The 22,562-nt window shown below is 48.7% G+C and overlaps 1 protein-coding gene across 4 annotated transcripts in view; it reads left to right on the forward strand.

Annotated features, from left to right (window-relative positions):
* LOC113205057 (gastrula zinc finger protein XlCGF17.1-like) overlaps positions 1–22,562 on the forward strand; it is a 113,327-nt gene that overhangs the window by 47,185 nt on the left and 43,580 nt on the right. Inside the window, exons 3-4 of one of the 4 annotated variants that reach the window (XR_008011475.1) lie at positions 19,324–19,776; positions 19,867–19,960. The exons of the other annotated variants lie outside the window; for them this stretch is intronic. The gene's annotated coding sequence lies outside the window, so the exon portion shown is untranslated. Of the gene's footprint in view, positions 1–19,323; positions 19,777–19,866; positions 19,961–22,562 lie in introns of those variants that run through there. 4 annotated transcript variants of the gene reach the window in all.

The raw sequence follows: 22,562 nt of genomic DNA on the forward strand, positions 1-22,562 counted from the left end.
TCCCTCCCCCTGCCCTCTCACTCCCCCACATTCTCTTTCGAGTCGTTCCCTCAACTCGGAGTGTTCTTCCATCCTTTTCCTCCAGCCTCCCCCCTTTTCTCTTTCTATTTCATCTCTCTCTGTCTCACCCTTTTTCTCGCCGTACCGTTGTTGTCCTCGACGTCACCGCGGTGTCCGCGGTGCTCTTTCGTCGTCGGCGTCCTCCTCGTTCTCCCTCTCCTCCGACGACGACGACGTCATCATCCTCCCTTTATCGTCGGCGTCCTCTGCTGCTCCCCCTCGACGCGGCCCCCCGGCCGACACGAAATAAATATAAGAGCGCAGCGGTGCTTTTTCCCTCGGCAGAGCGAGACACAAATGGAGGCGAATTTGTCACTCGCTCATTTCCGTTCCGTGTGCGTGTGGCGGCGGCGGCGGCGGCGGTGCCCGGCTGCAGTCAAAAAAGACGATAACTCAGAGCGCGCGGGGCGAAATGGACAGACGGGCAGATAGACGGACGGGCGGCCGGACTGGCGGCGGGGCGGGTCTGATCCATTCATTGGGCCACCCCGGGACCCACCGCGCCGTGCGCGGCCGCCTAATGGATCGCCAATCTGCATACAAAGGGCCTTGAGGCCGAGGCGCGAGGGAAGCCAATGTTAATTAATAAAGGCGTGTGCGCCGTGGCCCGCGGCGGCCCGTTGTCTTACATTGTAGCGCGTAGAGCGCGGCGGCGGCGGAGGATCGACGATGAACTGACCGACCGGCCCGCGGCTCAACTGTCGTGTGCGGGGAAACGGGTTCGGTTGAATTCCGCGTCCCGTGTGTCCAGCACCTGCTCCGGTGAATTCGAAATTGTGGAGTCTTTCTAAGGCCACTACACACTACCGTGTTCATTCCGTTACTGTTTCAACAATATCGTGCCTTTTTTAAGAAACTTATTACTAAAAAATAAAAATAACCGACCGTACCATATGCTAGACTATGGACTTCCGAAAAAAATAAGAAGGGGAGAGTTGCGTGTGTTGCTGCGGGATGCACTTATCTAGGGCCGTGATCGACGTAATTGAAAATAAAAATAGGGAAAAGAAACCAACAGTGTCACACCGTCGTGCTCGGAGTAAACGCCGTGAATTGCCCGGCCAGCCGGGTGGTAATTGAAACACACGCAAACGCCGCTCCGTAGCACCACGCATGGACGGGCCCGCACCCACTGTGTGTGTGTGTGTGTGGTTTGTGTAATAAGGGAAGGGGGGGGGGGCGATGGAGAAGAACTCGGATCTCTATAGCCGATGGAATCGTGACCAAGGTTTGCAAGTAACATATGTAAACGATAATATAGAAGGCGTAAAGAATCTTGCAAGTTAACTTTCGTCTCGTATTTGGTGCCTCAGACGGGAACAGGGGACAAAAAAAATTCTGAACCGGCAGTGCTTCTTCATTCGCACTTTATTCGTTGGGTCTACTCGCTGTGGCTCTTTGCCCCCACTCGAAAAGTGGCTGCCTCGCCTAGGCAGCAGCGCTTTTCGCTCCGCAGGTGTAGAAAAGAAGGAAAAAGAAAAAAGTTAGCGACGAAAACGACCCTGCGGCCGCTCCGTGCGATATGCGGCTCGGCCTCTGCCTGGCCTGGGCTTTTTGGTAAATGGGGTAAGAGCTGCTCGGTCTTGGCGCCCTTCCTATTCACCCCCCCTTTCCACTCCCCCACCTCCTTCACCCCCACGCCTTTCACCACCCCACGGGTGCCTCCCTCTGCTCCACTGCGCCGCGTCCTCACCTGCGCACAGCACAGCGCACAGGCTCTAGATTAAATCTAAGGGGAAGGTCAGTAAGGCAAGTCTGGAGCTGAAAGAATACCTTTCATAGACGACGAATTCGCTCTGTCCGCCGTGTGCGAAAGATAGAGATATTGAAGGTAGAGAGAAAATTGATACTACATGCAGGGTAGGTTGCCTGTTTTTTGTTTGTTCTTTCCTACGAGAACAAATGCAATTTAGAGAAGGGCTTGCTGGATGTATTTCGACGGACTTCTGTTGGGAAGTTTCGGGCGTGCCGTAAGGAGCGGCTGGGAAGTGGGGGGTGGGGCAGAAAAGACAGCAAGGCCGGAGGACATGAAGAGAAGAAACTCCCGGAGCTTAATTTTTCCGCGCGTCTTTTACTTTTGGCTTCCACTTCTTCCTCTCAAGGGTCTTATTGCAGTGAAAGGAGGGGTCGGGCGGGGGGACAGCGAAACACCGGGACCATTTTATTTCTGTCCAGACGTCTTCCTTACAGCCACACAGGTCGGCTTGTCAAATAAGTTTGTGAAGGTTGAAAAAAGTTTGAGAGTTCACAGCGTCTTTTCTCGGGGTGTATCATTCCGTGGAGCTCGTTAATACTGTGTTCTGTAGAGACTGTGTATAAATTCCATCTGACCTGCGCCAATATTTTAGAAATTAATTGGGACTGTATGGTCAGTGTGTGCCTCTCCAAAGGTCAAATGTACAGCCATTGGTGTTCCAACCGTCGCTCAGTCGGGAGTCTCTTAACGGTAGCGTTGTGCAGTACCTACGAATGTTATGTCAACATTGGCGTTGTACTACACTGCTAAGGATATTTAAGTAAGCCCGCTTTAATATTTGTATCACCTTTTTGTAACAGATCACTGACCCTTGCGATGGAACCAGTTAATTGTTTTCTGATATGTTTTCAAGGTTCCGAGTATTTTGATCTTACACCCTTTCCCACTGGCAAAGGCAATTGACTCCTACTATACGTTTTCGCTTTGTTTGTCACGTGATGGCCAGTTAGCGTGTAGAGCTGCCGTAGTCGGACGGCCTGTGCATTTTAAATGAGTCTCCAAGCCTCTGTAGATTTATGTTTAATAGGCAATAATTTATAACTGATAATTTTTCACTGGAGATTATTAGGGACTGCATAGGTGTCAATGTATTGAGCACTATGGGTATCAGTGTTGACCAGGCTGTTCCTGAATCATTCGGGATTAGTGCCCGCCAGAAAGCAAACAACCCTGTACGTATGTACCCTGTCAGTGTGGAAGTCCCTTTATGGGCTCTTGAGCCCTGCAGAAGGGCTTAAGTGAAAAGAAGGGCGAAACATCAAAGGCCTTCTCCACAAAGGGCTCGCTGAGCACGACAAGCAGGCCTCTCTCGGAGTGCAGCAGGCGCCAAAGCATGAGACGCTTTTCACGGCCCGAGCCGCGCTGTAAGTAGCCCGGCCTCGGAAGACAAAGGGGGAGGACACGCAGGTTCAAGGATCAAGGTCTGCCACCGTGCGCGAGCGCCGTGGGCTTCATTCGTATCTAACATGGTATGCGCTTTTAACGTTCAACTGAAATCTTTGAACAGTGATGAAAGTGTTAAACTGGGGCGCACATGCAAGTACGCAACACTTTATTGCACACTTTTAAGTGTTGGACTGAATATTTGAATATATCAAAACGTTTAACAGTTAAGTTGAACACTTCAAAGTGTCCAAAGCTTCATGGCCAACCCTGATGTTGAAAACCTTTAAATGTTTAACTTTTCTGTTAAACACTATGCAGCATTCAAATATCTAGTCAAACACTTTGAAGTGTGCCTCAGAGTGTTAAGCACTTGCATGTGCACGCCAGTTGAACACTCCATTTACCAGTGAAGGTGCTAAGTAACTCGTTCTATTCCAAGGGTGTAAAAGAAATTTTCAGTTTTGGGTCCCTGAGCACTTCTACGGGTGCTAAAAATTAGTGCCTTTGCCAGTCTTACTTCTTTTTGTAAAAACACTAAACCTCTAGTGCCTTTTAAATGTAGGATCCGAGGGGAAAGGAAAGTAACTCCGGGAACCATGTGTACACCTGCCTGGGAATCATCAGGATAAAAATTAATCAAAGTCAACAGAAATCGCTTAGAATAATCGGGAAACTAGTGGAACTCGTAAAATTAATCGAAATAAGTTTTTTCTACCACTACAAAACCGAAGAAATCCGCTAGTTGTGCCACCGATGCATGTCGTTGAGCCAGCAGCCCATGTTCCTGAAGCCATTCCAAGAACAAAATGTTGTTGGAGGTGCAACACGACGCATCCGTGCAACAAAGGCGGATAAAAAAGCGGTCGCTGAACAATGACGGATCAGAAAGCGGTCGCTGAACATCGACGGATCAGAAAACGGTCGCTGAACAACGACGGATCTGCTTTTTGCTGATCTCGGCATATTTGACTTTAGAGGCCTCTCACTCATCGCGGAGACGTTGTATCGTTTTCAGTAAAACATCATTTTAATTGTCATCATCTCGTGAATAAACAGAAACAACACCCAACACGATGCGATATCTCTAAGGAGAGTAAAAGGCCTGCAAAGTCAAGTATGCAGAGATCAGCAAAAAGCAGATCAGTCGTTGTTCAGCGACCGTTTTCTGATCCGTCGTTGTTCAGCGACCGCTTTCTGATCCGCCGTCGTTCAGCGACCGCTTTTTGATCCGCCTTTGTTGCTCGGATGCGTCGAACACTCGTCGTTGATACAATTATTCTTTTTTTTTTTCGTGCAAGTTGAACACAACTGCTTAACTACGTATATTCTTCAACACTTTTGTCACAAACGTCTAGTCTAACGTAAAGCGTGCTATGTATTGTGGAACACTTGCATGTGCATTTAAGTTTCACACTTTATCAATGGAGATGCCGTGTAAAACAAGTGTTTAATTTTTCACGTTAATTGACGTTTAAGTTTAAGTGTGCATTTTCTCGACACTTACTCGGTAGCTTCATCATTTGATAAACATGTCCTACGTTTAGTCCAGGTTATATATGGGTAGCTTCAGTTCGGTTCAGTTAGCCTCGTGGATACGTTGTTGGGTACAAAATTTCAAAATAGCGATTTTTAACGATTTTTGAGATTGAGAGCTCAGCTAACTTTCATTCATGCCAACTTTGAGAAAAGCACCGGGACAAACTTCTAGAGTTTAAACAAGCAGTAGTTATGACCCTCCTTGAAGTTGAAGTTGAAGAAAAGACACCAGCATGATGTCACTGAACATAAGAATTGGTGAAAAATGCTTAGAAAAATACCGGTTTAAAATTCTCATGATAATTCTTATACACTACAACTTGGAAATGTTCTCATTTTTTTGGTGAGTCACGAATCCTTGAAAATTGCAGTTTAAGTAGGGTCTCTTCTTCACACTCTAAAAAGAAACAAAATTCTGTATCGTTTTTACGCAGTAATTTGCATGTCACTTTTGATACATTTTCCTGTATCAAAAACGATTGAGACTCCTACAACATATACAAAAATCTGTAAAAAAAAATAACAGATTTTTGTACCTGTTATAAAAGTCTGTATCGTTGAGTTGTGTTAGGCTACAGAAACTATCAAAAGTGTTATGCAAATTACTGCGTAACAATTTACAGAATTCTGTACTGATTTTTTTTAGAGTGAAGTGTTCAACTGGCGTGCACACGTAAGTGCTCAACACTATGTTGCACACTTTTAAGTGTTTGACTGGATTTTTGAATACTATAAAGTGTTTACACTGTAAAAATAAATACCGTGATTTTACGAAATTTTCTCGGTTAATTTTCTATTACGAAAACTTCGTTTCAACCAATTATTACGACACCTTATTATGTTACGAATTGCTTTGTAAAATCCAAAGCTCGCACTAAAGGGCATAAAATTTGTATATATTTTGTCAAATTTTATGACTTTTGACCCCAAATTAATTTGCATTCGTTTCGTAACGAAATATATTTGTAACTTTACGAAATGTTTCGTAAATTACAACTTACGAAATATTTTCGTAAATTATTTTTACGAAGCATTTCGTGACACTGTTTTTCGTAAAATCACGAAAACGTTTTACAGTGTAACAGTATTTAAACAGTATTTAAACATCTAGTAAAACAGTCATAAATGTGCTCCATAGTATCCAGCACTTGCATGTGAAGGCGAGTTGAACCTTTCATTTATTAGTGCAGTCAACACAGATATTGAGAAAGACAAACTATGGTAGCATATGCATGCACTCGACTGATACGTCCCATGAAAAGCTAGTTCCAAACCTATCTTGATTTTTATGTTCATGGAGGCTGCCTTCTCATGGAAAAGGGGCTGCACAAAAAATCAGCTACATATGGAAAGCGGTTTTCCTATATTACAGTGCGCCGTTTTGCTCCTGTGTGATATCCTAGGTATTCAAAATGCATTTTGCATGCATGCAAATCGTGGAGTAGAGACAATTATTCCAGAATGGATGTATTTATTTTACTAGTTTTTAACGCTAGGCCGATACAACACAAACCTCACGGAAACAGGAATCGGAACTAACCGATCATGTGCATGTGTACAACAGTTGTGATATCTTTCCCTGCTTATTTTTGTTTTACCCAAAACAGGGAAACAATTGAGAGTTATTTGCAAAACACGCAAGGCTGCTGCCGTGGCCCGCCTGCCTGTTTGATGTGGATGTGATGACACCTGAGGCTTTTGTTGGGCACCACACCTCACCTTGGGTGGGGCCAGGCAAGGGGGCCCCCATTACTTGTGAGAGTGCAACAGAGACAGCGCTACCGCTCAGCCTAACCTTTCTGGCCCCTCCCCCTAATTAACATTGCATGGATCAGGGCGCCCGCTGTGTGATGAGCGGGGAGTGGCGTCGGTGCGAGGGGCGGGCTCAGCGCCGTCCAGACGTGCAGCGGACAGACAGACCGTACTCGTATAAAACGTGCTTTGTTATCAGAGACTTGGACGCAAGAGGCGTTGTAAAGCACACGGCAGTTGCTGATTTGGACGGGACTGTAGGCAATGTCCTGGCCCTTATGCGCTATATGCGTAGGGAGGTTCATGTCTGTACCTCAATATTTATCTGCCCCATCACCGAGGCTGTCGCGAAACGAACACTAAATTTGTTTTATCGCATGTATGTGATTTTGAGAATAATTCCAATATGTTGTAGTTTTGGGCGTGCACTTCCTGCCCCTCCGAGTTGTGAAACTAATTGGGAAGAGTTTGCGGCGCCGGCCGTCTACTTAGTTTCTAATAAACAACATGAATGATGTGTGCAAATTTGCCGAGCGAATGCGTTGCTCATTACGCTGATTTATGTTTGACCCCGCGGTGGTCACGGCGTCGGCGGCGCCCAGTCGTTAGGAGAGACAGAAATCAGAGCGCCGGCTTTGTCGCTCCACCACCAGGGGGCAGCAGCGAGTGGCTTGTTGTTAAAGGCACTCGTCGCGGACGCGTCCGGAACCATGCGGGCGTGCTTTGTTTGAGTGTCTCCCTTGGACGCAGCCCCACTCGTGTGTCCCCTCCCTTCCTCCTTTCACCTCCTCGCCCCCTTCTCCCGCGCCGCCGCCGCCGCGCCCCGCCACCGCTCCGCCCCACGGCGCTCCGCCCCACCAATGGCAGCCGTCCAACCTCGCCCGGTCCCAGTCCCTCAATTACTCAAGTATCTGGCGAGGAGCTCTGCCCGCGCCTTCCATGGCGGAGAGCGCGACGGGCCTGCCTCTCCGCGCGGCGGTTTGAATCGCCGCGCGCGCGGGCCTATATGAATGACCCAGGCCGGACTTTTTGGGGGTTTCTGAGGTGACTACGGGACGAAGGGACGGCATCGGTCTGGGACATGCCTGTTGTTTGACCAGACGACACAGTGCGGTTTTGTAAAGATGGTTTGCTGGTGCTTCCCTGGAAACAAGGGCATCCAAATTCTTCTAAGTTTTTGGCCGTTGAGCTTTATTGGAATATCCTAGCGAAAAGCCTCGGCCCTGGTTTCCTATGTTGCCCTAGGCTGCTTCCCGTATAACTTCACACCGTGTACGTACATGACATGGTCTACCTACCTCACTTTACTGGCATAAATGTGAACAGTTTTAGACTCGTACACGTAATTTTGTGCACGTTTACGTATATTTTTATCCGTTCCCAGTTAGTGATGCGCCCCCTTTAGGGACGCACCCCCTCCACTACATACTTGCGCAACAAATGCTGCTGAGGGGTGGGGGCCGAGTGCGGCCGCCCGACCAACCGGAGGCCTCGGCCCAGTGTATCATCCAGCCCGGCATTAGTCTCTAATTTCCGATTCTAATTTGGCCCGAGGGCTCGGGGCTCGGGCCCCAGCAGGCGAGAGGCCCCAGACAATGTCTGTCTCCGTCTCTTTCTCCCTCGCTCATACGAGATGCGTCGTCTTTTGTCTCGCTCTGATAATTGGATACTGCTATATACGGGCCCGACGGACGGTCGGGGCCGACGGACGGACAGGCTGAAACAAAAGGTGTGATGCACTCATTTTTACGTATCTTCTGGGGCTGCTAACGCCGGTAGCACCCGTGTCGCTGTGACCTCACCACATCAATTATGGCTTCTTCTACATTGATTGTTTCAGAACCGTTTTTATTTGTGTGTGGCGACTTTGAGAGTTGAATGAATATGCTTGTTTGGTTGGCAAGTACCTTAAATCATCCATGTGCAGTTCCCATTTGCTCCCAAAACTGATTTTAAAGTTGGGAGCCAATGCCCTTCCACCATTTTTGTATCTGGCCTCAGGATTATCCGCAAAATACCCTCTAAATTGCCAACGGGAAATCATTATTGGAAATGGAAAAGGACTGATAAGAATTAATATTTGTGCATAGAGATCGTGTGCGGCGGTGTGTGGTATTTGCACCCATATAAGGCGTTTCGAGAGAGAGACTGGGCAAGGTAAAGACAGATATTCTAACTCAATGGCTCGAGCTAAGACAGCAAGTACTGTTCTTTGCGGAGCATTCTGGACCGGGACATCTAAAGGGAATAGGTGTGTAACCCCACGCCTTGCGCGGGGCGGCGGACAACACGAGGTACGGTGTTGCAATGTTGCAATAAATCGGCGTGTCTCGGTGCGCGCAAGCCTCGTGCTTACAAATGAGGACAACACCACCACGGTGCTGCTCCATGGCGGCGCTTTGACGAGGCAGACTGTCTTTATACATCCCAGCCATTACGGTTCACAAGAAGTAGTTACATTTTTGTGTTTGTCTTGCCTTACAGGAAAGAGGAGTAATAAAAGAAGGGAGGTAATGCTATGGGAGGGTGCGACGTCCAGGCGACGTCTGTCTCTCTCGCGTCACCTTTCTCACGGCTGATGATTCTCCCTTCCCCTCTCCTTTTTTTCTCCGAACATTATACTCCGCCATCATACACTCGTGATGTAGGTAGGTACGTAAGGGGCGGTTCAAAATGTAATCCGGGAATGCTGAGAGCCTGGGGGATCGTGCTGGGCTGGGTGGGGACGATGACCAAGGTCACTCACTCTGACGCCACCCGTGGCCCGTTGAGTCTGGCCGATGTGACATTTACTGACCTCTTCGGGATGGCCCAGCGAGCACAAATGACCCTGCCGTTGTAGCACGCCACGGAACATTTACGTGTCATTATTTGGGAATGTTATTTTCTACGTCTACTGTCCTGCTTACCTGCTGCCTTTTAAATTTATTTACCTAGCTATGTATAGCTATGTGAAGGTTTCACCTGACTCTAGCTTTGTTTTTAAATATCCTGAGTTGTTCTTTACGTGAACATATAAAAAAAGATTCCAAATAACAGTTGCAAAAACAACATGACAGTATTTACTTCGGAACGGTTAAAACTGTAAATAATTTAATATATACTTCAGAGAGTTGGTAGAATTGTTGTAAACGGCTTCGCTAATGTCCCAACTGTAGAATTATTTTCGTCGATAATAGTCTCATCCGTAAAGTGGTGTTTTTCGCACTTAGATACAGAATACTGATCCTAGGATTTACTCGGGGGACCTGGTATCGTTACTTCCCAAGAAAGCCATGCCTGCCTTATTTAGATTTTGTATGTTTTCTCTGAAGTCAACATATCTGAGAGAGAATGGTCAGGGGAAAAGGTGGGGGGTGGGACTAAACGTTTGTGATGAGTTATGATCTTCTCGATGCGACGGATTGTGACGGCACCCGCTGTGTAGACCACTTTAAATGGCTACCTGAATATTCAGATGAGCCGGGTGATAAGACAACGTATCGCTCTTGATGATCCGTATGAAATATTTATCGAAGTCATCAAATTAATTGGTGTTGGTCGTGCTGCCGCTGGCGGGAGCCGCTGCCTGGGAGGTGGTCAGCCCTTGTCGGAGAAAACGAAAAAGCTTATACGACCAACACACACGAGCGGCAGAGACGCACAACATGTATTACGTGTCTTGGGTGGGAAGGTGTTCCACGCAGCGCTATCGATGAAGTATTTCAATAAGCCTTGCCAAAGAAAAAGGGAAATCAATGCGGGTGCAGTTACCGTGTTGTTAAATAATTTTCTTATTCAAATTATGGTAGTCTGAGATTTGTTAAGATACGTTTAACTTGTGTTTTTATATTATTATTTTTTCGTTTTTACGCAATGGTCTTTTTTTTTGCTGTTTACTCTTTTATTTTTTTAAAGGTGTCTGGTCTCCCAGACGTCTGGCCTGTCGGTCGGACAGTTCGTGGCTTGCGTGATCATCTGCAATTATTATTAGTAGTTGTTTAGACGCTTGCACAGATTAGCAAAGGTGACGACGTCGGAGTCAAGTGGACTGCTTCATCACGGTTATTAACTCTCTAACTTTCTAACACTAAACAAAAACCAATGATAGTGTTACATAGTATTAAAGCCTTACTGAAAGCTCAAACGCATATAAAAAATATTTAGAAAATGAGAGTATCTTTGTTTTTTACTTCAAAGGGCGCGTGGCTGGCAGACGTCATTTTTGTGCTAAGGTGTCACGGTGCTGGCTGGCTGAACTGCGTCCTCAGTGCCCCAAGACGTCAAGTGTGTTGGGAACTGGCCGACGTACCCTCTCTCCACCGAGGGGTCCTCCACTCTCCAAGTGGGTGTACAACGAGTTGCGTGAGTGGCCGCGAGTATTCGAGAGTATTAGCGAGTACCCGCGAGTTTATGCGAGTATCCGCGAGTATCCGCGAGTATAAAGCGAGTATTTCTCGATTTTTTAGCGAGTTTTCGCAAATTTTCTGCGAGTTGTCACGAGTTGTCGCGAGTATCTTGCGAGTATTTTTCCTCGTGTACAACGAGTTGGCGAGTGGGGGACCCCTCGCTCTCCACTCTCCATGAAAAATATCCTCGTAAATTTACGTCTTTCTTACTTTTGATTTATAAGAGAAATACAACAATTTCCTCGACGAAGAAAAGAAAATCTAGTCATTTAATTAATTTTTAGTTTCTTAAATACTACATTCTGAATTTGGAACTTTACAGTTTGAAGTTGTGGTTTTAAGATACGTGTTCGTAACTAAACGACATTTACATCATGGAAAATTTTCACGGAACTTTCACAAACATTTTTCACTGTGTACTCAAAGGAGCCGCCCAGCCGACTGCCTGGTCGAATCAAGATGGCTGACTCGCGCCATGGAGCGGGCGTGCAGCACGTGTTTTATCTGCCTGGAGGATGACCAGATAAACAATCACTCTGGGAAGAGGTGTGGGAGGTGGAAGTTTAGCCGGGCGTGGGTGTCTCGAAAAGAGAGAGGGTAAGGAATGCTGAGCCCCTCTCATGTTTCTTCGCTAAAATTTATGAAACCTCCAGATACCCACGTTGCACTCTGGAGCCCCTCTTTTTCGTATATGACGGCACGCAAGGATAAATTACAGTAACGTGTTAATTTTCTTCAAAATTCTTTCCATACAAGTAGTTTTACTAGTAGCTGAAAAGTTGGTACTGTCTTATAAGGTATGTTGACATCCGTTGTTTGCTCCTCTCTCTCCTCCTCCTTTCAACACTTCCTTTTTACCGTTCTGATTTTTAAAGTGCAGATATTGTATTCCCCCCAATTTTTAGGCAACATCATTGTTCATTCTTTTCAAAATACATCTCTCAAAATTAATACTTGTTTCTACAAATAAGCGTCGAAGTTATGAAATCGTTTACATTTCCCTCATTTGGGTGGGCAGTGGTCCGGCGCCTCCGCCACTGGACCCACTGTTGCTGCCTTTTGATGTCCTCGTCTCGGTGTCATCGCATCGGCATTGTGGCGCCTGGCGGCTGCGCAGCGGGCGTCGGCCTGGCGTCGGCGACATGACGGATGTGGACCGCTCCCCACACCGCGCCCCGCCACTTTGTTGTGTGCGGGCCGTTGCTGCTGCTACTGCTTTTTACCTTTTGAATTCACTGATGGAAGTATTTCTCCACAGGGTTGTTTTCCCCTTCATCTCCGCGTGCGTTTCCCTTTTGAAATCTCCCTCTGCCGGCTGCTTGTCCCTGTACAGTTTTCATTTCTCTGCCTTTTTGCCCGGTCCCCATTTTTCAAGGCCTGTGAAGCCAGAGTTGGTATGTGTCGCTCGTCTGCTGCAAAGGTTTCTATTAGTTTTCGTTCCTGCTGGACCATTGTTCGTCGAGATTACCAGGGCATGGCATGAGTGACGTCACACAACGTTTTTCCACGCCATTCTCGTGGGTAGCATATAGTTATATTGTCGAAAAAGAGAGGGTCAAAGAATATTTTTGTGCCTGGTCGTCGTGCTGGTCGGCACCGCGCCGCTCGTGCCGCCCCTCCCGCACAATTTGTCTGCTGCTGGTAATCCAAGCCATGCCTAACCACGGTCCGAAATGATGTATGTGGCTCGAGGTAATGAGATGGCTCTGGTGACACGTTCTCCCCTCCTCACTGCCTTCTATCCTCGCCCTCCCTCCCCTTCCCCTGTTTCCCCTTCTGTCTCCATCATTCGCCCCCTACCGCCGTCACTCACCCGTTCTTTCCAGAGGTTCAGTTCAGCAGCAGAATTTATTTCACTTCACCGTTCTGTAATGCGTAATTCAAATCCGTGTAAACCTACACTTTCCGCGCCGTGGCCCGTGGCCCCAGGCACCTGTAACTATGTCGTCAATTCGGTTCGCAAACCGAAAGACAAGTCTTCTTTTGTCACAGACTTTTTTTTACATTTATAATTACATTATAACGGTATTTACCATGGCATTTGCCATGTGTGAGACGCCCCCTGAGCAGCTAGAAAATATCTACGAAGTGTTTTGTAGATAGCATCGCAAATCTTTCTGCACATAAGATTACGTGAAATTCTAGTCCAACCAATGCGCAGGTTTTGTAGCGATGTAGAAAAGGGTGAGCGCTGATGTTTTCCAGCTCCTTTCCGGCTTTCTTCGCGTGGAGGAAATATTAAAGGCTTCGGAGGGTGAGCAGCGGCAGACGCACTATACGCATTTTATTGCGCACTAATCGGAGGAAATGGTTTATGTCTTCCAGACTGGACAGCGGGCAGCGCCATGGTGGCGGGCGGGAGAGGCGCCAAGGTGAAGAGAGAGAGAGAAAAGAAATCGCCAATATCTACACGCACGTTTTAAAACTTCTACTAGTAAAACTTCCACCAGTGGAAGTTTTCAAACGCGCGCGTAGATATTCCACTATTTCTGCTTTCCTGGTCTAGAACCTAAAAAGTTAACTTTTGTTAACAATTGTTTCTTATGTATTAGTACTCTTAGAAGTAGCGGCGCGATTAGGGTGGCCCAGACTAGACTCCCATTGCTTTCACCGCTGATACCTTTAATTCCAACCGGTTGAGCTTTTAAGTTGTAGCACCATATACCAGACTGATTTGTACGTACTTTCACACCTGTTTCATTAGGGCACGTGTGACAGATGATAACGTGCTACCCGGGGCCCAAAATGTAAGAGAGCGTACAGTTATTGGTAACACCAAAGTCACGTGGACGAAATAATTCACCTCCAATCACGTATGGGGTGGGTTTTCAACAGTGAACTCCACTTCCCTTCTGGAACAACGCTCTCCGGCTAATGGAAGGCGGAGGGGACAGGAGAGGCGGCGGCACGCTCCCAAAGAGACGGCCTAAAGTCACACACACACACACACAACAGCAGCAGCACGCGCGCATCTGTTTGAACCAACGCGCCTTTTCCCTCCTCTACTCTCTCTCTCTTCTCTCATTTCGATGCCTTTCGCTATTTTTTTGCATTCGCTCTCCATGCACTCTCCCCCCGAAAGGACTCTCGGCGGCCCAGCAACTCTATGGCCACTTTACCGCCAACATGTGCCCTAATCCTCCCCCTCGCTCCGCTATTTCTGATTTAGCCCCCTACCCCCCCCCCCCCTTTTCCCAATTTTGTTTTTGGACGGCGCTTGTGGCGGTAGACTTTGAATGGGGCATCAGCACACACTACGAAATAATATTTTGTACTGATGAATTTTCCGATATGAGAGAGATAGAGAGAGAGAGAGAGCGAGAGACGGGGCGGTGGTGGAGATGAAAGGCGGCGTGCGAGCATCGCCAGTCATTGAAATGGCCCGCCCATGGCCCGCCCCTGGGCTGGGCCCGGCCGCCCCGGCGACACAGCGAGACAAAAGGCGCGCGCGATAGTAATATGCTGATGGAGCTAACTTGGCCGCTTTGCCGGCGCTCCCCTCTGCCGACTGGGCGGTGTTCCTCTGTCGCACCAGTGGAGAGACTGTGTGTGTGTGAGAGAGAGGGAGAGAGATTGGGGTAAGCAACCTTACTCAACCTGCAGCTCTCTCGATCCGTTCGGTTGAGCTTTTATTTTCATGGGGAGGAGAGATGTGCGACCGGACCGCGGACCCGGGCGTCTGTGATCCTCCTCACTCTCTCTCTCTCCCCTCCCCCATTTCCACTTCTCTCGCTCTATGCGTAGGGCGTACGAGTTTGTGAGAGAGGGAGGGGGTGTAGACAGAGTTGCGCGGTATGCGGGGCGGGGCGGGCTCCCCTTCACGCAGTATAGTAGTACTTTCCCCGGTACAGTCTTTTCCCCCTACTTTTGCATTTTATGAGTCCATCTGTTCTCGCTGATAGCGTTCCAATGGGGCTTGTTGAGAGCCCCGCGAGTCGCATTACCGGCCCAAAGTGACCACGTAGGGGTGACCACATAGAGATGACCGCCGCGTCCCCTCCCCGCCCTCAGAACGTGCCGCAACGCCCCGCGGGGGCAGCCGGGCGAGATGTTATTTGGTACGATCATTGCTTGGCCATGAATCCCCTGATAAAGCACGCTGTCATTTTAAGTGTGCAACCTGCAAACAATGTACGCACTTGCACCTCTTGAACTTTTTGTACCTTTTTGCAAAACTTGTAATAACTTCTTCCGTTTTATTTTGCACTTTGTTGTAATCGTATAAGAAATAGCTGCCAATTGGACATGCGAACTGACAGTGTGAAGTCTCCTCACGGTCATTATGGATCAAATTAAAACGTGTTTTTTGTTTTTTTTTTCAAAAAGGAGAGAGGGGTTTCTGTAAAGGTTGAGGCGACATTGCTTTATAAGATCTAAGATTTTTTGGCGCTCCCGGATACGCTGTTGGATACACCCATACTGTAAGGGTGGTGGAAAGTGGCTGCAGGTTTTGTTTGTAAAATGATGAAAAATTGTTGTATCACGAAAGTACAAAAAAGTCATCCCCCAAGAAAATCTCCTGCCACAATTAGAGCAGTCCACAAAACTTAGTTGTTTTTCCCTCGACGTGGCATTTTGATTCCCCGCAGCATGGCGCCGTCCCCCTAGCGCCAGCAGGTCGGGTTGGTCAGTTCGGTCCGTTCGGTCAGGCCACGGCCCCAGACCCGGCCCCGACGCATGAAACAATTGAAAACGGAAACAAACAAAGAGTCGGATGAATAATGGAGCTCGATTAGCCGGTAATGGGCGCGCAACCATTCGGGACACATGTGTTTGAACACGAGCCCACGCCCGGCGGTCCGGCATCCGTCTGGCTCTGGCTCGGCGCTCGCGACCGCACACGTCTACAGGACAACGAAGTTGGATTGAGATTGAGGTCGCAGCAGTCTGTATTACTCGTGGTTGGTGTCGCGCGCCGGCGGCGCACGGTTTCTCATACAGCTGCCCTCGGCGTTCCGTCACGTCGTGACGTCATCATCATCGTCATCATGAAGGAGATGTCGTGTCCAGCGCCATGTCTGCCGACCGCAGGACAAATTGGACATCAAGTCCTCGCGGCATGCCGGACAAGACAGCGTCCACCCGCCCCGAGCTCTGGCTACTCTGCCAGAAAAGAAAAGGTAACTAATCTAACAAGCCAATTGCCTACATGCATCGAGAAAAAAATGACGGAAATTATGGTATAAACAATGAATATTTCAGATATCTAAAATTTGATAAAAAGAACTGGGGTATCTGTTCATACTTTTAAAGGACCTCCAGGAGGACATCCTTGTATTGTACTCCACGTATTTTGTTCAGGTCCGCGGCCCACCTCACCCCCACTGGCTTTCACGAGTTGCGTTCGGTCAGAGTGTTTTTCGGACGCGCCCAGCCCTCACGTATCACGTACTGCGATCACGCCGGGGAGTACCGATACCGGTGGGAGGTGCCCGGGCCGCGTGGTACCAGCGAGCGAGTGCGTGTAGGAGCGACGCGAATGGCTGAGCGCGATAAAGGCGGCTGCGAGTGCGAGAGGGACGGGTGATCCGATCGCCGCCCCGCCCACCCGTACCGGCCGGTTTGTGCGTCCTTGTCGGCGCGGGGGGCACATTCAGCGCGAGCACGCGGGGAGACTTTTTAGGCGCGGAGCGGCAGGGCCGCGCGCGGTGGTGCATCCCGTGCATGACGTGATCGGCTATCACTGCCTGCCTAGGCCGGCTCGATGGCCTTTTTGCCCGGCCGGAATGTCGATGGGCCGCGCCGCGCCACGCACGCTCTACATGTCGTGCCGCTGTAATCACGATTATTACACGGCATGCCATCGGCACACACTTGACAATGGGGCTCGATCATGCGAGGCGTGGCGTAGCGGGGCGCCCACAAGTGGTTCAGGTGTGTGTGTGTGTGTGCCAGAAAAATAATTCAACAACTGCACTATAGAGTTATATACCCCGTTTTGAGGTTTCGCATATACAGCATATTGGAGACTTACAGGTTTGATAATAATCTGTTTCGCTGAGCCCATTGTCCTCGACTGATGTGAATTAAAACCTTTGTTGTGTTTGTGTATTTAGTTGCATATTTGAAATGCGGCTGTAGAGCAAAGAATTTTGAAGTCTTCCAGAGATTTGAAAGCCCCCCAAAAAAGGAAAAGTTCCAAAGAAAAGCCAGTCTACAAACGACTGCCTAAAAACGAAAAATGTTTTGGGGGGAAATAAGGCCCTCTATTTTGTTTCTTTTTCCAAATCTTCACGGAGAATGACATTTTTTCCGTAAAACTTGAACTTTTTCAAAAAAATTAAAATCTGTAAAAATCTGTACAGTTTCGTTACATTTTGTTGTGTGTGTATGTTACTACAAGCAAATTTGTAAATAGTGGCTCTTGTTCGGTGACCTCTCCGCCTTCCTTCTGTGTTATCACGATGGCACGGGTGCCCGGAGTGTAGCGAGTAGCGGGACGGTGCCGACCGTGGGGAGCGGGCAGACGCACAGGTCGACTCGATTCACTCCAGCCCGGAGCCTCCCCGGAAAAGGTACCTCTCCCAATCGTGATGCAATCCTCCATTTTGTTTTCTCCGTTCCTCTTTTCTTTCTTCTTCCCGGATTCTTCAGCTCCGCTCGGCGCTGCCGGGGTCGGCTACGCTGCGATGGGGAGTCACGGAGTTGGAAACCCTTTTGTTTTAGCCACGGTTAATCATCAGGCTCCTATATCCCCTCCCATCAGGCCCATCAAAGCCCATGCTCTCTCTCCTCCCTCCCTCTCTCATCCCTGCCCGCCTCATAGTGTGTGAGTGTGCGTTTGTCGTCTGCCTGTCCCTTTCCCATTTTATTCTCCTCTCTCGCCTTCTGTTTCCACACCTTCCACCTGCACCCTCGATTTTGTAGTAGTCCCCACTAGTTGTTTGTACGGCCCGACTTTGCTGAAGCTTATGCGTGATATTTCTTTTTGTATTATTTTGCTGAGAAGGGCACAAACGCCGATGCAAGATGCGTGCGTTTCACCGTAAATGCCAAAGGACGCCCAGCTGTCGGCTCGGGCTCGGAAGAGTGCTCGGCTTATTCCTTGTAGTCCCGGATGCCGCCTGTCGTATTGCTCCCTGAATGTACTACGGTAGTAGGATGGCTGCGTCCACATCAGCTTCCCCCTTTGGGGCCCGAGGGACGGTCTCACACGCAGGAGGACACACTGGCCCCTCGATCAGCATAACTCACGCCGAGGAGAGCCATCACCTGTCGGTGCTCGGGCTTTATCGAGAGGCGCTAAGAACGTAAAACGCCAACCTGTTTTGAGTGTGTTTTAAAAGCGATTTACTTTTTCGAATCAGAAAGAAAACCAAAACCGTATACAGTTTCTATTTGAGACAGCAACCATTTCCAGGAGGAGTGCATCTGAAACCTGTGTTGTATTTCTGAATTCTCCCAATCAAACGAAGCCTTTGCGCAGTCGCAGGATGACTTTTTATGACGATGGTTAATTTAACGTCGGATCCAGCTGATGGGTGCAATAATTATACTTTACAATATGCTGTGAAAAAGATTGCATGTGAAAACCATCACGCCCCGCCAGAGCAACGTAAGAAAATCTTAATGAACGAATATCGACGTCTAGCGCGGCAACAAAATTGCAAAGCCGGCGGTCCGGAATCGGCGCGTCAGGCCGTTCTGACGAGGTAATGTTGTGCATCGCGCGGGGCGTCGCGCATAAAAGACACCGCGGCGAGACGATAGCATCTGACGTTTTAAGTGTGTGAATTAATTACGCATTAATCGATCGACGACGCGCGCCACGCCCCCTAGTGACACCACTACTCACAATCAGGAAAACGGGGCGGACCCCCCTCGCGAGCTGGAGGGAGACCAGCTCAGCTGCACTGAATGAAATCGCGCGTGAAAAGTAAACGAATGCACGTTCAAAAAAAAAAGGGAGACGACGCAAAATGGAAAAAAGAATCGCAGAGAGAGAGGGAGAGAGGGAAAGAGAGCGGAGGGGAATCATTTTGCATGCTGTCGTCCGTCCCACACGCTTGCATCTGACACGCTGATATTCATCACCGTCACTGGCGGCGCAAGCGGCGCAATAAGCAATTAGCGTGCCACGCAAACATTCCAACAAAAATATGAGAAATTGTGTCGCACGGCGGTGAAACAAAAGAGCCGGCACACGGCAGGTGCGGAGGAGTGGGGCACTTAGAGAGAGAGAGAGAGAGAGAGACAGAGTGAGTTTGGTGGTCATTTCGAGGTGACCTGCCTCCCTTTCCCACAAAACCTCCGACCCGCTTGCCTCCCACTTCCCACAGAGATAATTCCTTTCCGACCTCATGAGTGTTGATGAGACATTCGCAAAGCGTCTCTCCGTGTCGTACAGAGGGCTACATAAAGTATGCGTATCATAACATTTTTAAAATGTGTTATTTTGTTTTATTTTTACTCATTTTGGGTCTCCTCTTTTTTCCCCTTTGAAAGATGGATCCACCTCACATGGCAGTCTCGTTACCTGGTGATTAGGAAGTCACCTCCAGAACACGCAGGCCGCCGCTGAATCAGGGGGAGCACCCACCCGTCCTGCCGAAACTCAAGTGGCGCGACGACGAAATTTTCGGGGAAACACCTATTGTGGAGTGGCAACACAGCACACCCGCGCCGCCGTTCTCCTCCACCTCCCCCACTCGCCATAGTATCCTCTCTCGCCCCTTGCCGCCCCTCCTCATCGCGAGCCGGCGGCAAACACGGGAGCAGTGCGTGCGAGCCAAAGAGTGTGTCTCATCAGCAAACAACACTTTATCGGAGGGCGGTGCTTTCGCGGAACGCCCCGCCACCTCACGACATGGACGCCCAGGATGAATCGGCTCACTTCTCTCACGCCCCCCGCGGCGCCGGCCTGCGGAGCCACTTTTACATTGGGTTCGTACACCGATTGTAAGTAGTCATTGTTGACTTGTTTGACTTGCCAGTAAACAGTTTGTGTCCATTTTGATCCAACTAATTATATTTTTTGCCACGGAACAGAATGTTAAGGCAAGTCCCTTCCCTGGGGCAGCGTTGGGAGGCCAATTTTACGACGGTGAAGAGTTAGCCGCTGCTGGGTCTTGGTGACGTTGACGTGGAGGTCGGCCCCAGGTCACCGTGGCTGCTCACCTCCTGTCGCCCCACCTCCAGCCCGGCGACGCGAGAGGAGCCGACGCCCCGCTGATGAGCGTCTACCAATCGCCTCCAGTCAGTCGTCGCCTGGAGCGAAGGAGAGGGGCGTAACTCGTTCGTTGGGGGAGGGGGGGGGGGCACGTGGGCGAGGACAGACGTGATGACGTCAGCCGTGATGAACGAGACGTATCGAACAACGACCTGTCTGCCGTGTCTGGCTCCCGGGCGTGGGGGTCTTGTGCTCTGACTTTCGAATACATGTCTGAATTTTGGTGCATGGATGGTACAAACGGGACCTTGGTTTTCGAGTCATACTAGCAGTTTTTCTTTCTGGTTTTCAAGCAGTCCATCGGCTGCTGAGAAATCTGCCGTTTTAGCCCTGTCGTTTCTCTGCCGTGTGCATTGTGCAGAGATCTGTGATCCCGGCTGTGATATTTTCGCTGTTGCAGCCCGCTGCCGTCAGCGTGAAAGGGGATTCAGCGCCTGACAGGCAGCCCTTCTAATAATAACAACAATATCGCCATGACTTTGAGGACAGCGCGCTAAGTCGGCCTAAGTCACTTGGGCCTCCTTATAGGCCACGTGGCGGCCGCCGCTCTGAAAACTCAACAGTGTACATTGTATGCTGAAAAATCAGCGATCATTGATGATTGCTGATATATCAGTGTACATGGCATGATTGCTGAAATATCAGCAATCATTAATGATCACGTTTAGGTTTTTGGCTAATATTTCTTTCCAGACGGATATCATCGGAAAGTGGATAGCATTTCCAGATTCCTCGTGAAAAATGGTTTTTTTTTTTTTTTTTTTTTTTTTTTTTTTGAGCTACTATGTGATAGGGTTCACTTCCGAAATGGTCCGTCTCTCGCAAATGTCGGTAATGTAAGCCAAGTTATGGTAGAGGTCAATTTGAACCCCATCACATAGTAGCTCGTTTGAAACCATTTTTCACGAGGAATCTGGAAATGCTATCCACTTTCCGATGATATCCGTCTAGCCAAAAACCTAAACGTGATCATTAATGATTGCTGATATTTCAGCAATCATGCCATGTACACTGATATATCAGCAATCATCAATGATCGCTGATTTTTCAGCATACAATGTACACTGTTGAGTTTTCAGAGCGAAAGTGATAGGATGTGCAGGGTGTATGTACATCCCCTGAGCTTGGATTACTGCGGTGCGCGCGCCCGCACGCACAGGCCGGCGGGTAGGGGTGATATCCAGCTCGACGGTCCGCCCCTCGGGCCTTGTTGTACTTCGAGTCCTGGCGGGCGCATCGAATGCGGTAATTTCGAGGTGGATGGTGAGGAACCCCATGATAGATTACGGGCGATATCTCATGCTATCCTGAACCTCGACCAGGTCTGCTAATAGGAAAGGCTTGACTGACTACCCGAATTTCGGGTTCTCGTGTAGCCTGTGAATCTCTGTAAGTAAATTGAATGCTCTTTTAAAGCTTATTATGAAATTGACGTTCGTAAACATGAAAACTTGATGTGACCAAAATTCTTAAAACAAATAATTTTGTGAATTTAAATGTGTCATTATGTCGAGGGTTATCTTTACCCTCCATTTTTGACGTTTTCCTTTCGAGCCAGGTTAGCTCATAGAGTAGTAATTCTATTTGGATGCCCAGTCCGTGAATAATCCTCGAGACGAGTTGAAATAAACTATATTCAAGATGAAAAAAAAATCCAGGTTGTTGTGCCTGCTTGGTTAGAATGGAACGGTACTCTATACACGATTTCTTCACGGGGTGCGAGAGAGGCGCCTGCTGCCCGGTCTATAACATTAGCTATGCATAACTCAGATGAGCATGACAGGGCAACTACATTCTTCCGGAAGCTCACAATATAAATCGGACGCGTAGCCTATCATGTCTTAGACGACATGCCCCATACAACGCGTCGTGTCTGGCCACTTGCTGCGTTATTGTCGAGCGTGAAACAAAGCTGGGGTTAAAATTACATTTGCAAAGGTGTAATTACACCGACGCTTTGCGTTGCACATGACTCGACGAGAAGGCGGAAACATTCTTCTGACAAACCACAAGGTCGGACAACCGCGGCTCGGTCAGCCAAACCTCGCACATCTCTCCCCAGCAAATCATTTTTGCGCTACGCGTTTGTATTCAAGAAGATGATGGAAAGAGTTTGGATATATAAGGATAATAAAGTCAGAGAGCTATTCTATAGGTAGTTACCGCATAATGTAGCTCATGAACTCATTTCTATACTGAGCTTTGTCTTTATTAAAAAGTTTGACTCACGTTCAAATTTTTCGAATATACGCAGCGAGTGCAAGTTTGACGTAGCAGGACGCTGTAGCGTTTGCGTGTTTGCGTAAGTCACGTGGTCCCATGGCGTGGCTTCCACGGCGCAAGAGGGGTATGTGCTCGATGGTGCCTCTTTTTCCGAGTCCTAGGCAGGGGCCGCTCTCGTCAGCTCGTGGCACTTGCGGACGTGCTCCGGTCTGCGGTGCGTGCGGCGTCCACCTCTGCCGGCGGCTCTTTGACAAAGGGCGGCGCCCATCTCGAGCAAAGCGCTCGCAGCGCG

Source organism: Frankliniella occidentalis, unplaced genomic scaffold (genome assembly GCF_000697945.3).
Source record: "Frankliniella occidentalis isolate FOCC.00 unplaced genomic scaffold, Focc_3.1 Scaffold120, whole genome shotgun sequence".
Taxonomy (NCBI): domain Eukaryota; kingdom Metazoa; phylum Arthropoda; class Insecta; order Thysanoptera; family Thripidae; genus Frankliniella; species Frankliniella occidentalis.